Raw genomic sequence first — 14,591 nt, 5'->3', positions numbered from 1 at the left:
CTCAACAAATGATAATAGCACAGTCCCAGCCTGCCTCACATCACCTGGAAGAACATCTCTTTCAGGCAAAAATGGAAACTCTTATGGATATACCTTGAATAGTATCTTCTTCAGTTCAGAACTTCAGTTGCATCATCTTCATTCAAGAAATAAAGAGTTTCTTTTTGTATATCTTCCTTTTTTAGGGCTCTTGCATCCACAACTGTACAAGACTTTCTAACTTTCTCCTTCAGGATCTTATTTCAAGTATATGAATAAATGAATACAGAGAAAGCTAGTATTCTAATTAATGAAGGGTGGAAATCTAATATGCTCCCTACTTTACAGAAAACATCCAGAATAATTAAACTGGCTGAACTGTTTCACTTGTTGTTGTCCATTGTATAAATTTTAGGTTATTTCACAATTCATTGTACATTTCATCTTTCCCCCAGGGTAATCCACAGGTAAATATTAGTATTTGTATACACTCAAAAACTTTTGATATCAAAACCTCAGACCATCTAATAAAAAAGGCCAAATATCTTGTTATCACAATTTTCCAATAAAGAAAGGGAAAGGAGTCTATCAGTAGTCAGAAATCAATAAGAAAATTTGAAAGGAAAAAATAACTGGGAAGAAGAAAGGAAGGAGACCATTTTCTATTTTGAGGAACACTTTTTGAGGTTTTGATGGAACCATAAAGAAAGAAGTACCTGAAAAATCCCAACATAATAAAGGCCATATATGACAAGCCCAGAGCTAACATTTTACTACATGGGGTAAAACTAAAAACGTTTCTCTTAAGATCAGGAACAAGACAGGGATGTCTCTTTCCACCACTCTAATTCAATATAGTACTGAAAGGCTTAGCCTCAGGTATCATACATGAGAGAGAAACGAAAGGCATCCAAATTTTAAAGGAAGAAGTAAAACCCTCACTATCTGCAGATGACATGGTAATGAGAGGACCCTAAGGACTCCACCAAAAAACCCTACTAGAACTGATAGAAGTAAAGTAGCAGAATACAAAATTAGTGTGCAAAAATAAGTTGCATTTTTACACATCAATAACAAAATATCAGAAAGGGTAAATAAGAAAACAAGCCCATGTATAATCACAACAAAATAACCTAGAAATAAATTTAACCAAGTAGGCAAAAGACATGTACTCAGAAAACTATAAGGCACTAAAGAAAGAAATCAAAGATAGAAGATAGAAATAAATATAGACATGTACCATGTTCATGGATAGGAAGAATTAACATCATAAAAATATCCATACTACTGGAAGCAATCTATAGATTCAGCACAATTCTTGTAAAAATACCAATGATATATTTCATAGAACTAGAACAAATAATACAAATATTTATATTGAACCACACACACAAATTCACAATAAATCTAACCCTGAATAGTCTCAGCAATCTTGAGGGGGGGGGGGAAACAAGTTGGAAAAAAAATCACACTACCAAACTATATTGTAAGGCCATACTAATCAAAACAGGATGGCATTCGCACAAAAATAGACACATAGATTAATGGAACAGAATAGAGAGCCCAGAAATAAACCCATGTCTATATAGTCAATTAATATTTGACAAAGGAGGCAAGAACATTCAATGGGACAAAGGCAGTCTGTTCAATAAATGGTGGAAAATTGTACAGATACATGAAGAAAAATAAAACTAGACCACCTCCTTACACATTACACGTGAATAAACTCAAAATAGATTAAAGATTTAAATGTAAGACGTAAGACCATAAAAATCCTAGAAGAAAACACAGGCAATAAAACGTCTGACATTTCTCTCACATACATGTGGCATTGGGGCACAGAGTCAAAGAGGGGAAGGGGCTGAGAAGCACAAAGCAGTGGTCACAAAATAGTCATGGGCAGTAAGCAAAGCATAGGAAACACAGTCGATAATGTTGTATGGTGACAGGTGGAATACTGGAAATTGCTGCTGCTTCAGAGATTTCGCCGATTTAGAGTGTGTTTTGGATTTAAGTTCCTGAATATACAAAATAAAATTTGAATACATAAATCTACATAAAAACATGTTTTATGTGTACCTTGTATATTGAAGTGTTTCATATATTTATTTTTAGCATTTAAATAAAAAAGTCAAGGAGGGTAATGTGGAGGCATAGATCAGACACATAAGCAAACTGAAATTAACAAATAATTAGCTAAAGTAACTCATTTTGGGGACTTTGCTCTTCTGTACAAACATACATGTTTTGCAAAAGGTAATCTCACAGTAACAAGTGAACATTTGTTGATACTTCAGAGATACGTGACTACCAGACAATTAATAATGGAATTATATGTGACTGAGTTTTCAATACTCCAACTTCTTAACTGTGGTGCATATCCTACATGTCTGCTATGATATTACAATGACACAACTTAACGCATAACATTTTCTTTCTTTAAAAACATGAGAGAGAGAGAAAGTCTTGGAACTCATGATTAACAATTAATTATCAATGGAGAGAAAGGAAGAGGAAAGGACCAACCTTTGTGAGAGACAATTTATAAAATTTCCTCCTGTTGCATGCCTTTTCTTAAAAGACAGATCTGATGCAAGCAGAGAGGGCAGTGAGAGAAGCAGTAATTGAGGGACTGAATAACCCACGCACAAACTGTCAGTTCCTCACGTTAGCATATTTGCCTGCCAGGTAACATGTCTTTTAAAAAAATTGTACTGACCACTCACCGATTTATAAGCTAAAATCTTTGCAGACAAATTGGAGTCACCAATCAGCTGACAGGGCCTGGGTGCAGAAGATCTCTTAATTTTCTTAGATGCACAGTCATCTCACACTCTCACTTAATAAAGGAAAATATACAATGAAAACAGCCATTGTAAAATATGAACAGTGGAAAAATGATGCGCTTAGTTTCCAGGAATGAGAAGTGAACTGTGTTGATCACAAGGAGAAGTGCAATGGGGGTGGCAGGAATGCGACCATCCCAAGCTGGGGGAGGGCCGGGTACCAGCCGAGCTGGCTCAGGAAGGAGGACGCAGCTGAATTACTTTACTGACAGATGAAAACGGACAACTCCATCTTCCCCTACTCCACCTTTCCTTTCAACTCAGCCAGTTGCTCTTGTCATTTTTTTCAGGACCAAGAACATTCTGAGGATATGATAAAAGCACATTCACAAATAAGTTTGGGTACACCATGAAGGGTGCAGCAAACTCCCTGAACACCATGGACCTGAGAGTAAGACCCCCTATCTGAGATATCACTGGGTGGGCCCCACCCTATAACTGCTCACAGCACTACAGTTCTTATTTAATTCCCAATCTCTTATGTAAAAGGCATGTGTGTTTGCACGTAATGAAGAAAGTTAAATAAAGACTCTCCAGGGCCTAAAGGAACTTAGCAGTCAGCATTTAATCTTAAGGTAAAGCAGATAGAAAACTCCAGGTTTCTGACTGGGGAGTGAGGGGAAATGTGAAGGGTAGCAAACACAAAGTAAAGTGTTACTTCATTTGATCGTAAGTCCAGATCAATCTATTTTTATCCGGCCTGCAATCAAACACAACACAAAAGATGACAGGTGATATTTGGAATCTGTGGTATCCACTAAATAAGGAACAAAGAAATTAATGACCAAACACAGAGCACACAGTCTAGACTATGATTGATCCTATTGGTACAGGTAACAAATGTAGCGGCAAAAAGATAAAAAAATCTGCATGCCATTATCCAGAGTTAGCAACCAAGAGGCCTCAAGAGACTCCAATTTTCAGAAATAATTTACAATGAGTAGCAGATATGCTACCTGACCCTTTACTTCCAAGGCTTATGGTACATCTTGCCTTTGGGTTTATTGTGGAATGAATGGGTCTGAACCAGAAATAATCTCTCATTGGACACGAATAGTCTAAGTTGGAGTCACTTCTAAAACCAACATGAGGTTTGGATTCTGTTCCAGAGAAAGTTCTAAAGACCAGACCTGATACATGACAACGGAGAGCAACAACTCTGAAGCAGACTTGAACTTCCCGAGTAGAAGATCTTCTGGACCTGGGTAAACCTAGCCCCGGGCTGCCAACACCTCTTTCTGTGGTGGTGGAAATGTTCTGTTTCTAACTGCGCCCATCCCAAAAGGCTACTGAGCACATGAAACAGTGTGACTGAGGGGCTGGATTTTTAATTTTACTTAATTTAATGAATTTAAATTTAAATAGCCATATATGGACAACAGAGTCTCTTCATTAGAGACTCATGGCCAAGCTCTGGTCCACACTTTTGAAGCAGACTTAAGACCGTAGTTCAAATTGCTGGGACAAAACATAGTGATTTCCCTCCTGACTATGCTAGAGGCAAGTAAATTTTTTAAATAGTACTTTGTAATGGCTTATAATCTTTATTTCTGACACGACAGTGAATCTCTTAGCTTAAGGCTTGTATTCCCACATTAGAGCAAGCCATATCCCAATTTGAATGATAAATAGGAACAGAATTAGGACAACAAACCATCACTTCACAGGATTCTCCACGGATTCTTTCGCCAACTCCTTGTGAAATTATAATTCAATTTCCAAAATTCCCATTTGCCTATAATTTTTCAAAGGGTATCTACATTTAGAAAATCAAGATGGATTACTAGACAATTATAGCTCACCAGAAATATTTAAATATTGTTGTGGAGAAAAGAAATTAAAGCAGATATACAGTATAGCTACTCAAAAATCCTGATTGTTGCAGATTTACTTCCATTAAGAACTTTGTTTAAAATGCCTGTATTTTATGTGCTTATCGATTAACTAGAACAAATGTGCAAACATCAAGTGGCATTCTCCCTGACCATCGGAAACGACACCAGCCACATTGCCAGGTATCGCTGCCCAACCAGGCCCTCACACACGCCGTTCCCCGGGGAAGCCGACCCCCTCTGCTCTGGACATGTGTGTGTCCAATTCCAACCACAAACAACAAGAATAAAGGGGAGAGTCTCTCCTACAATCCTTAACTGGGTGGTTGAAAGAAGTATCACTCTATTGTTGAAGTACTTCCAAACATTCCTATTTCCTAAATCATTCTGCCTTTATAAAATCCACATGAAGTAAACAGGGCATAAATTCTTTACATTTGGTGGTTTTCTGTTTTGTTTTGCCTGACTGAACTACTTTTTGTCCTAAAGCTTTTTAAAAAATCACTATATTATATACCTTGCCTCCTAAATTCTCAACCAGAGGTGAAGAGGATATTGAATGTTCAGATCTGCCACCACTTTCTCTAATGAAGGATGTGTTTTGTGGGTATAGGAAAAGGAAGGACCCAAGAAATACGCCCCAGGCTTGGCATAAAGAAATACTCTACTTCACCTTTTACATTTTGACTTGTTCAATATTTTGTGGTATCCATGCGTTTCTAAACTTTACTGACAAAATCCAGGAAATCTTGTGCCAACCATACAAACCAAAAAAAAAAAAAGATTAAGGACTGGTGTACCATTTCTTTAATGAAAATCATTTATTAGCAGTTAATAATTTGCAGTGAATCATTTATTAAAGAATAACTATTAATCCAGGAGTGTGTGGCCCAAAAACATTAGGAGAAAAACATTAGGAGGCCCTCTGATTAAAAAGAGTTTGTGTACATACAATTGAAAATTATAATCAAAGTTTTCGATTCTCACCTGAAAGATTAAATTGCATCCAGCCCATCTTCACCTTCTAAAAATATCATCANACAAACCAAAAAAAAAAAAAAAAAGAGTAAGGACTGGTGTACCATTTCTTTAATGAAAATCATTTATTAGCAGTTAATAATTTGCAGTGAATCATTTATTAAAGAATAACTATTAATCCAGGAGTGAGTGGCCCAAAAACATTAGGAGAAAAACATTAGGAGGCCCTCTGATTAAAGAGAGTTTGTGTACATACAATTGAAAATTATAATCAAAGTTTTCGATTCTCACCTGAAAGATTAAATTGCATCCAGCCCATCTTCACCTTCTAAAAATATCATCACCCTTTCCCCACCTGAATACCTCCTTGCTGCTCAGCAATTCCTTTTAAAGGGAAGGAGGGTCTGTGGTGGTCCGTGCAAGTGCAAGTTGCCCACTCCACTATCCCCAGTTCCGTCCTCCTCACCAAGTAGGAAAAGCAAACTATCAGGAAAACATCTGCAGTGGTTCAGAAGGCCAGACCTGCAGCCACAAAATAAACTGGGTTCCATCCTCTGTCACTCACTAGCTAGGAGAAAATACGAGGGTGTCACTCAACCTCTCTGAGCGTTCAATTTCTCATCTGCCAAATGGCACTTGTGTACCTTAGCCAACATTCTATCAGTTTCAAGTAGCCAAAATCCCTTTGTTTTGGTAAAAATGGGAACTTTATTGCCTTACATCACCAAGTAATTGAAAAGGCAGGGCCTCAGGATGACTAGTCTCAAACATCAAGTTATCTGACCCTCTCTCCCTCTCTGTCCCCTTATCCAGTCTCCACCTGCTTTTATGCCAGCTTCACTCTCGGACTGGCTTCCTCCACGTTGCCCCTGACTGCAGCCAAGCTCACATACCCAACTCCACTGCCAAAACGTGGCTGATTGTTCAGCTTTCTACTCTCACATTAAAAATGACAGCAGGGATCACTGACAGCCTGGGGACCAGACCTGGTAGATGCCAACCCTCACGCAAGCCATTAGGCTAAGGTTCAGGAAGAAATGCTTTCTAGAAAAAGGCTGGGTGATATACTAGGCAGGCAAAAATAAATAAATAAATGCCTGCTGATTAATGATCCCTCAAGGTTACTATAAAGATTAGAGAATGTTGGCCCTGGCTGGTGTAGCTCAGTGGATTGAGCGCAGGCCTGAGAACCAAAGGATCGGGGTTCGATTCCCAGTCAGGGCACATGCCTGGGTTGCAGGCTAGTTCCCAGCAGGGGACGCACAGAAGGCAACTATACATTGATACTTCTCTCCTTCTCTCATTCCCTCCCCCTCTAAAGATAAATAGATAAAATCTTTAAATAAATAAATAAATATTAGAGAATGTTTATAAAATACTTAAAACTCAAATAATGTTATCATTATTATAGATAATTCCTATGCAGAAATCAGGGAATTGCTAGAAATATGTAAAACCAATTTTGTTCTTGCATTTCACTCCAACTGTTTAACTGAAATGAGACGAAAACTGGATTGGGATTCAATAACCAATATACAAATTGAAAAATTAACCAACCGAACATATTTTATGGTAATTCTAATGACACATTACAAATGCTTCCACGTAAACAGCCCGATTTAATCCTTACGTGTTAGAAGGATGGAGATGTCTATCTCTTTTTTCTAAAAACTGAAGCAGCATGAGAACCTGCTTCCCTGTAGGCGCACTCTCCCATGTGCCCCGAAGGCAGCCTGCCGGGCAGTTTGTCCCCAAGGACCGCTTGCTGAGCATTTCGCATTTAGACCGAGGCCCACTCTCCGGCCTCCACGGAAGACTCGGCGTTGGGCCATGTCTCTCCCGTGTGGACAGCTGTCCTGCAGAGGAATTGCAAGCGCCTACACATCTGAAATCCCAGTGTGGGAAGTATTAATGCAAAGAATTCTCTCCACCCTGACCATGACACAGGTTTACCAGGAACTCATTGGTGAATTTATTGTTCAACAAGGTTAGCACCTGGATCTGATAGAGGACTGTGGAGAGGACAGACTATTAAATAAAGATAATACAGCCTTTCAGTCTCGTGAGAGCTTTTGGATATGACTGAGGAAAGCCCTGTATGGTGATCACTCCACAAAGCCACAAAAATGCAGCAGTTAATGAAAGCTGTTAGCATTCTTGAGCAGTCACATCTGCAAGACCTGTGTTTCATTTTCAAAATAGAATTACATTTTATGTGTAAAGTTTAATCACAGTTAGGACTTAGCCCCGAAAGCCTGTACGATAAGCAATGCATCCTATGCCTCGACGGGCAAGGGAGAGTCACGAAGGCCCTGAAGAAATGCTGAAGATGCGGCAACAGATGGGACCGGGGCCCAGCGAGGCAGAGTGAGCGCCAGAGTCGGGCGGAACGGGCTCTCAGTCCCTGCCTGGCAACGTGTAAGCTGGTCACCTTGGGCAAGGTGCTGAACTTCCCTGGGATGTTGTTTCCCCAAATATAAAGCGTGGATAGTTATAATAGAAGAACATATGTTGTTCAGATTGGGGTATTTTGAAGAGCGAAAGGGGACCTTGTTAATAATTACCCCTGGACAACAGGAGTCAACAAAGACTGCCTGGAAGCCAGGAAGTAGGGTCATTCTGTCAGGATAATTAAAAATCAGTGCCTAAGACCACAGGGTTGTTGACACAACTAATAAAAACGAAATACATAAAACAAGGTAGCATGTCATAAACCCTAGGTAAAAACCAGTGTCTTTCTAGCTTGTCCTTTCTTTTCTTTCCTCCTCCTCTGAGGGATTAGGAAAACACAGTTTTTTGTGTGCTTTTTAAAAAAGGGATCAGAAGGACACAATTCATTAGTACTCGTTACTAGGTAATGAAGAGACTATCTCACATCTAACAGTATTTATACTCTGCCTGCTCACTAAAATATTATAAATTACAATATTACATCCCTCTTTTTCTGCTTGTCTCTACCTTTTACCACGTGTTAGGGTAGAGAAGACAGGCTTTGTAACTGAGAAAGTCGCGATACCTGATCCTATCAGTTACATGATCTTGGGGAAATCACTGAAACTCTTTGGGCCTCAATTTCCTTTTTGCTAACCAGCAAGCACTGGGATCTTTGAGAGGGTGACTGGCAAGTACCTAGTACCTCACCTGAGATACAATAAGTGCTGAGTTACATCAGTTGTCTTTCTTCTTCTTTCTTCCCTTGTGACGTTCCCTTTTGACCGCAAAGATGCAAAACAAAGTGCCTTGGTCCCAGATACAAGTTCCTTAGAAGCTCCTGGTATGTATAAAAATTGCGTGTTTCCAGGAAGTATTTTTCCTGGTCATCATATGCTGCATTTCAGATAAACTAGACAGTACCAAGCTATACAAACTAGTGATTTACAGTCACATTTCAGAAATTTAATTATGAAAATTTGGAAAGAAATTCTGGCACAAATCTTGGAATCAGCTCCTAATATTCAAAATTTCTCATGTCTACAAGTAACCAGAAGAGGGCGCTCCAAGATTAAATTAAAACTCGATAAAACTCGAGCCTTCATAAAGCTAAAATTACCAAATTTTCAATAAGCAAGCTCTGAACCAAAATTACCTAAATTATATAATAAATACAGAAAGACAGCAGAAATCGAGTCTCTATCTAGAGATTTAAATATGTAATAATGTATCATTTTTCTAAAAACCATATAAACTCATTTTCTTACGACGAAATGCTTCCTTTGAAATGCATGTTCCAGAAGAGCATGCCAACTCATACATGAGAATACATACAAGTATTTCAGAGGCTTCTCGGTGTAACAGGATGAATCATTTTTTTATGTTTAAAAATGTTAGGGAGTGTGGGGTTTTTCCTTATGTTACATGCTTCCTCTAGCTTAGTTTCTCCTGGTTGTTCAAGTTTAAGGGCATATTCCTAAGGTTTTATAAATGCGTGAGTTTTGTGAACGTCAGAAAAATTGAATTTGTATCCATTTATGGTCAAACCTAACCTTTTTTTATTTTTCCTGGTAGTTACGTCTACCTATCCATCTACGTATCCAACTACAATTTCGCCAGTCACACCTTGAAACTATATATTGGCAATTTACAGAGATCAACCAGAAATTATGAAAACCATAACTATTTCACAAGTTGTTTCCAGCATAGCTACGTACACAGCAGCAGAAGTAGATCGGGTTATGAGCTACTTCAATCATTTCAACTAGCTAAAGTCTCAAAAGGAAGGAAAGTTAAACTCCATTCAATCAATATTATGGCCTAATCACATTTTTCATGAGGACGTAAAAATAAGAGATTGGGAGACTTAACTATGGTTCTGCCACTGTCTGTGTGGCTCTTCAAGTGAGATTTCCTCCATCTCAATTCTGAAATAAAAAGAATAATTACCGTCTTGCAAGACTGTTGTGTAGACTAAGTGAGATAACATACATGGAAGTTCCTCATACGGTGTCTGGTAACACAGAAGGTCAGTGGAAATGACTTTCATCTGTTCTAGTTTTACAAGTCCTCCATAATCAAAGTTTTTATACCAACCACAAACAGAAAACTCTACTAATCAGATTCCCATATCAAAGCTTTATCATATACAGAATAGTTAATGATAAAATAATAGCAGCGAGGGACTGTCACATTCTAATAAAACCTGACACTATTTTGACTAGTTTCCCAGGTACTGTGCACCGTAAGTGGGAGTTAATTCCCTCATCAGAAATCTTTTGAGCAAGGTCATCTTACTGTCATCCTTTACCCCCAAAGGCAGGAGAGGCGACTTGATTAACTCAAAACAACACAACAAGTGATCAGCAGTTTGATAAAAAAAAAAAAAAAAAAAACAGAATTCTTAGCTGCTGCCCTTGATTGCTCAAGTATATTCAGAAACACAAAATTTGCTTATTCACTATTTGCAGTAGACTTTCAGCTCTCAAGACAGTTTAACCAACTGATTGTATATATGTTCCGACTCTGCTAATTTGATTAATCTAAACATCACAATTGCCAGCCCTAATTTTTCAGATAGAGATTTCTGTATCATCATGACAATTTTGTACAAGAAAACAGAAAATCTAGTAAACAAGTAAATTCAAAGTAAAGCTATAAAGTATAGACATGGCCAGAGTATTTTATGCATAAATGAGTAAGGACAGCAGTCTCTGTATTCATTACTGATGAAAATTCAGCAGATATTCTTTGCAAAATTAACCTGTTTAGTTGAATGATACTCAAAAGTATATCGGGCAGTAATTGCTTCCCTGAAATCAACTGCCATTGACTCACTGATGGTTTCAAACCTACCAATGTTTTAACCAACATTGTTTTATTCAGATGTCTCTATGTGCTGGACCAGAGATGTCCTTCTGCATGGCTGAAGTCCACTAAAGTGAAGCCCAGGCTCAGACCTGATCTTCACCTGCTCCACTGGAAAGCTCTCACAAGTTCATCACACTCTCCATTTTAACTTTACATCATGAGCACACCACACCTACCTATAACATATCCTGTGTGCCAGGCACTGTTTTAATCAGATCCTAACCCGTTTAAACCTCACAGTAACTTCAAGAGGGGAGTATTTTCACTATCCCCATTTTATAGCTGGGAAAACAGAGCCAGGAGTAATTAACTAAGGAATAGTTATGGGCAAGATTTTAGCCCATAAGTCTAGCTCCAGACATCATCCTTTGAACCACTGTGTTACCCGTCACGCTACCTCCCAAGCTGGTTTTCTAAAAGGCAGATCCAATTACAGAAAATTAAATAAAATGTTTTAGCTTCCTATGCAAGTTCCTTCACAATTTGTCTTTGACAAATTGCCCCCACTTCTTCAACTCCTGCTCCCCAACCTCCACTTTACCTGAACTCTCACCAAAGATTTCAGCCGCTCCAAACTCCTAGTTCACTAATACCACATGTATCAAGACTTTGCAAATCTGTCTCCACTGATTAAAGCAACCCTTCAGTTTCCTTTGCCTGGCTCCCATCCTTCAAGTCTGGAGTCAAAATTCACATTAAGAAGTCTTCCTGGAGTACCCTGATGAAGTTAATCACTTCACTCCTAAGCACTTCATTTATTTATGCATGTATGTATTTGTTTATTTATTTGTTATCACACAGTTGTATTATGCTTTCTTTATTTCAATGCTGGGAGTGCTGCTGCTTGAGAGTAAAGTCGCTATCTTTCCCCCTGAGTGTCACTGGTACTTTCCCAGCACCATAGTTTCACACATGCTGATCTCTGGCAACTCTGAGCAGAGTACTCACCGTGTGCAGCAATTCCGGGGTTTCTGCACGTGCTCCCTTAAGTATCAGTAGCCTTTCCAAAGGTAAATATCATCCCCACTTTACTCATGAGAAAACCGAGGGTCAGAAAAAGACTCAAACCACTTAGGTTCTACACACAGAATAAATACATACACAGGAAAGAATTTCTAATGTCCATGTAAAAGATGTTCAGGGACAAGGAACTTTTGCAAATGTTCTAAGCATCCCTCTCTACTGAAAGTAATCAAAGAGCTATTTATACTAAGTGCAAATATTATCATAAGTTTCTGAAAATTTGGGTTATTTAGTGTGACAGAAATACTACTAGAACACCAAGTACATATAAGGAATTAAAACGGAAGGAAACCCCCCAATAAAAAAACAATGCCACAAACCACAAAGTTCAAGTTCTTTGAATCTTGGGAACAGCATAAGAGAGCACTTACCAGGGCATATTGGTACATCTCCATCATTAGAAGGCCTGAGGACTTGAGCCAGCCATCAGGATCAGTAACTATTAAGAAAACAATTTGAGGGCAGAGACCACATCTTAGCCTCCCTAATGCACACAACACACATTTAGTTATTTCAAGCAAGGTAAAAAGAAATGGCTAGGAGGCTTGGCTCGGTGTGCTTCCTTCTTCTTCCCCGAATGACATCAGAAGCTCCTCCTAAAAGTCTGCAGTTTCTTCGTTTGCTTATTCATTCACTCACGCTTCCCTTCAATAAATAGTATGCAGTTCCCACTGCCAGCAAGGCCCTGCCCTCCGTGCCTGAGGTACTGGGAGAGCAGGCAAACAGCAGCCTTGCTTATGCAACTTGCCCAAGTCCTGTTCCTTAGAGGCAGCCTCTCCTGTAGTAGTTCATCACATTAAGGCTTTTGTTTACCTGGCTTTTGATTTTGCTTTCAATCTTAATGAAAATCCTTACTAGCTGATAAAAGAATTTAACTGAGTTCCAGTAGTATCAAATGCCGCTTGGAAGTAGAAGGTCAAGATACTTGGTTAATATAACCAAAAAGAAGTCCTTTAAAACCTTGAACTCTGAGATACAATCTCAAAATATCATGCTCACATTTTCTAAATGGACAAAAACAACCGACTTGGGACACAGCTATAGAAAGAAAGAATCTGATCAGCGGAATTCGAAGTGTGCCCTCTCTACAAAGAAAAAGAATGGGAGCATTCCCAGAGTTCTGTGTGAGTAGCTGATAACTAGCAAGGACAAACTATATGATACAAAAGGCATGGTTTTTGTCTCTGAATTATGATATTGCTCTCTTTCAAATAATATAACAATTTCCTACAGCAATAGATACAACTTTCTAATTATTCGTTCCAGGGTGGTAATACATGGCCCCCATCCACCCCAAGGACAGAATGTGTCACAGGTAAAACACAAATGGTTGAAAGTTATCGCAGGACAGCTGTGTCTCTGGATCACCATTTATAGACCTGACTCACCGTGTACCCTTAGACACACTGCGTCCTTTCCTTATTTATATAACATGGTCACAGAACTTATTAGTAAAGATGTGTGAATCCTCAAGGAAAATTTAGTACATGACACCTCATGCTCAGAGCTATCACATTATTACCCAAATTGGAACTGGCTTCGTGACAGATTTCAAACACCAGAATCCTGCAAAACAACTGCAAAAAGTCTGTGCATTCCTAGCAAACCCGAAAGTACATTCAAAGTATTGGTGCCTCTGGTTCTTCCCTAAGGCAGCAGCTGCAGCTGCTCACTTTGCTGCGGAGTCTGAAGTGACAGCCCCCTCCTGGCTGGCAGTGTTACCCTGATTCAGGAAAGAGAACACAGAGCCCATGGCCTTTCTGTCTTTGAGGAGCAGCTTACAGATATCTCACCTGATGGCATATCAATCAGACAAGAAAGGAGAAACCTGCAAAGCAGGAATGCCTTCTGCTGCATGTGGAGACTCAGCCACCCCTGTTGGGACAAGGCAGGCCCAAGAATGAGAGAAAAATGCATCTGAAATCCCCACCTCCCTAGGTTTTCATTTGCAGGAGACAAGCAAACCCAGGGTTTAAAAGGAGAGAGAGAGAGAGAGACCTTACTCGAAAGGGCTCCACCCATGGGGGCAGGGGAAGTCTGAGGAAACCTAAGCAGACTACATTTTCCCCTCCTTTTTCTGCAGCTTTTTTTCTACATGGGATTTCCCGGTCACATCATGAGGACCCTGTAAATCTGTCCCCTTCGACTTAGTGGTGAGAATCATTTCCTGTCTGGTCCTTTCAAGGAAGATGAAAAGAGCGCCCCACCACCCAAACAGCCAAAAATGGAAAGGTACATACTATCCTATAAAATTCAATCAGGAAACCTTTAAAAGAGAGACAAGCATTATTCTGCAATTCATTCAGTACTTCATTGCTTTTGTTTTGCTTTGTATTCTTCTTTGGGTTAAATACACACTTAAATGAAATACACTGGTATTTCCATTTTGTAATTGTTGTTCAAAGTAAACTTGCTTCTTGAAAGATTAAGGTCTTCTATCAAGCCCCAGGTACCCTTTTTTGTTGTTGTTGTTTTGTGAAAGAAGGAAATCTTCAGTGTAGTTTAAGAAACAAAAAAGTTCTGAAACAATTTTCATACCAGAACAGAAAAAATAAATAAATTCATGGAACTAGATGAATCACTTGCCTTCTAATCTAAATGAATCTCTCTCCCCGCCCCCTAACTCACTCTC

General features: G+C 39.0%; 1 long non-coding RNA gene across 1 annotated transcript in view; it reads right to left on the bottom strand.

The window, feature by feature from the left end:
- LOC118986731 (uncharacterized) overlaps positions 1–12,530 on the bottom strand; it is a 31,241-nt gene extending 18,711 nt beyond the window's left edge. Inside the window, exon 1 of the long non-coding RNA XR_005066438.1 lies at positions 12,331–12,530. This is a non-coding gene — a long non-coding RNA (uncharacterized LOC118986731). The remainder of the gene's footprint in view (positions 1–12,330) is intronic.
- Positions 12,531–14,591: the final 2,061 nt, after the last annotated feature.

This window comes from Sturnira hondurensis, unplaced genomic scaffold, assembly GCF_014824575.4.
Source record: "Sturnira hondurensis isolate 20B ecotype Veracruz unplaced genomic scaffold, ASM1482457v3 Scaffold0004474, whole genome shotgun sequence".
NCBI lineage: Eukaryota > Metazoa > Chordata > Mammalia > Chiroptera > Phyllostomidae > Sturnira > Sturnira hondurensis.
The sequence above is the reverse complement of the archived record's forward strand: the minus strand, read 5'-3'. Positions and strand labels throughout refer to the sequence as shown.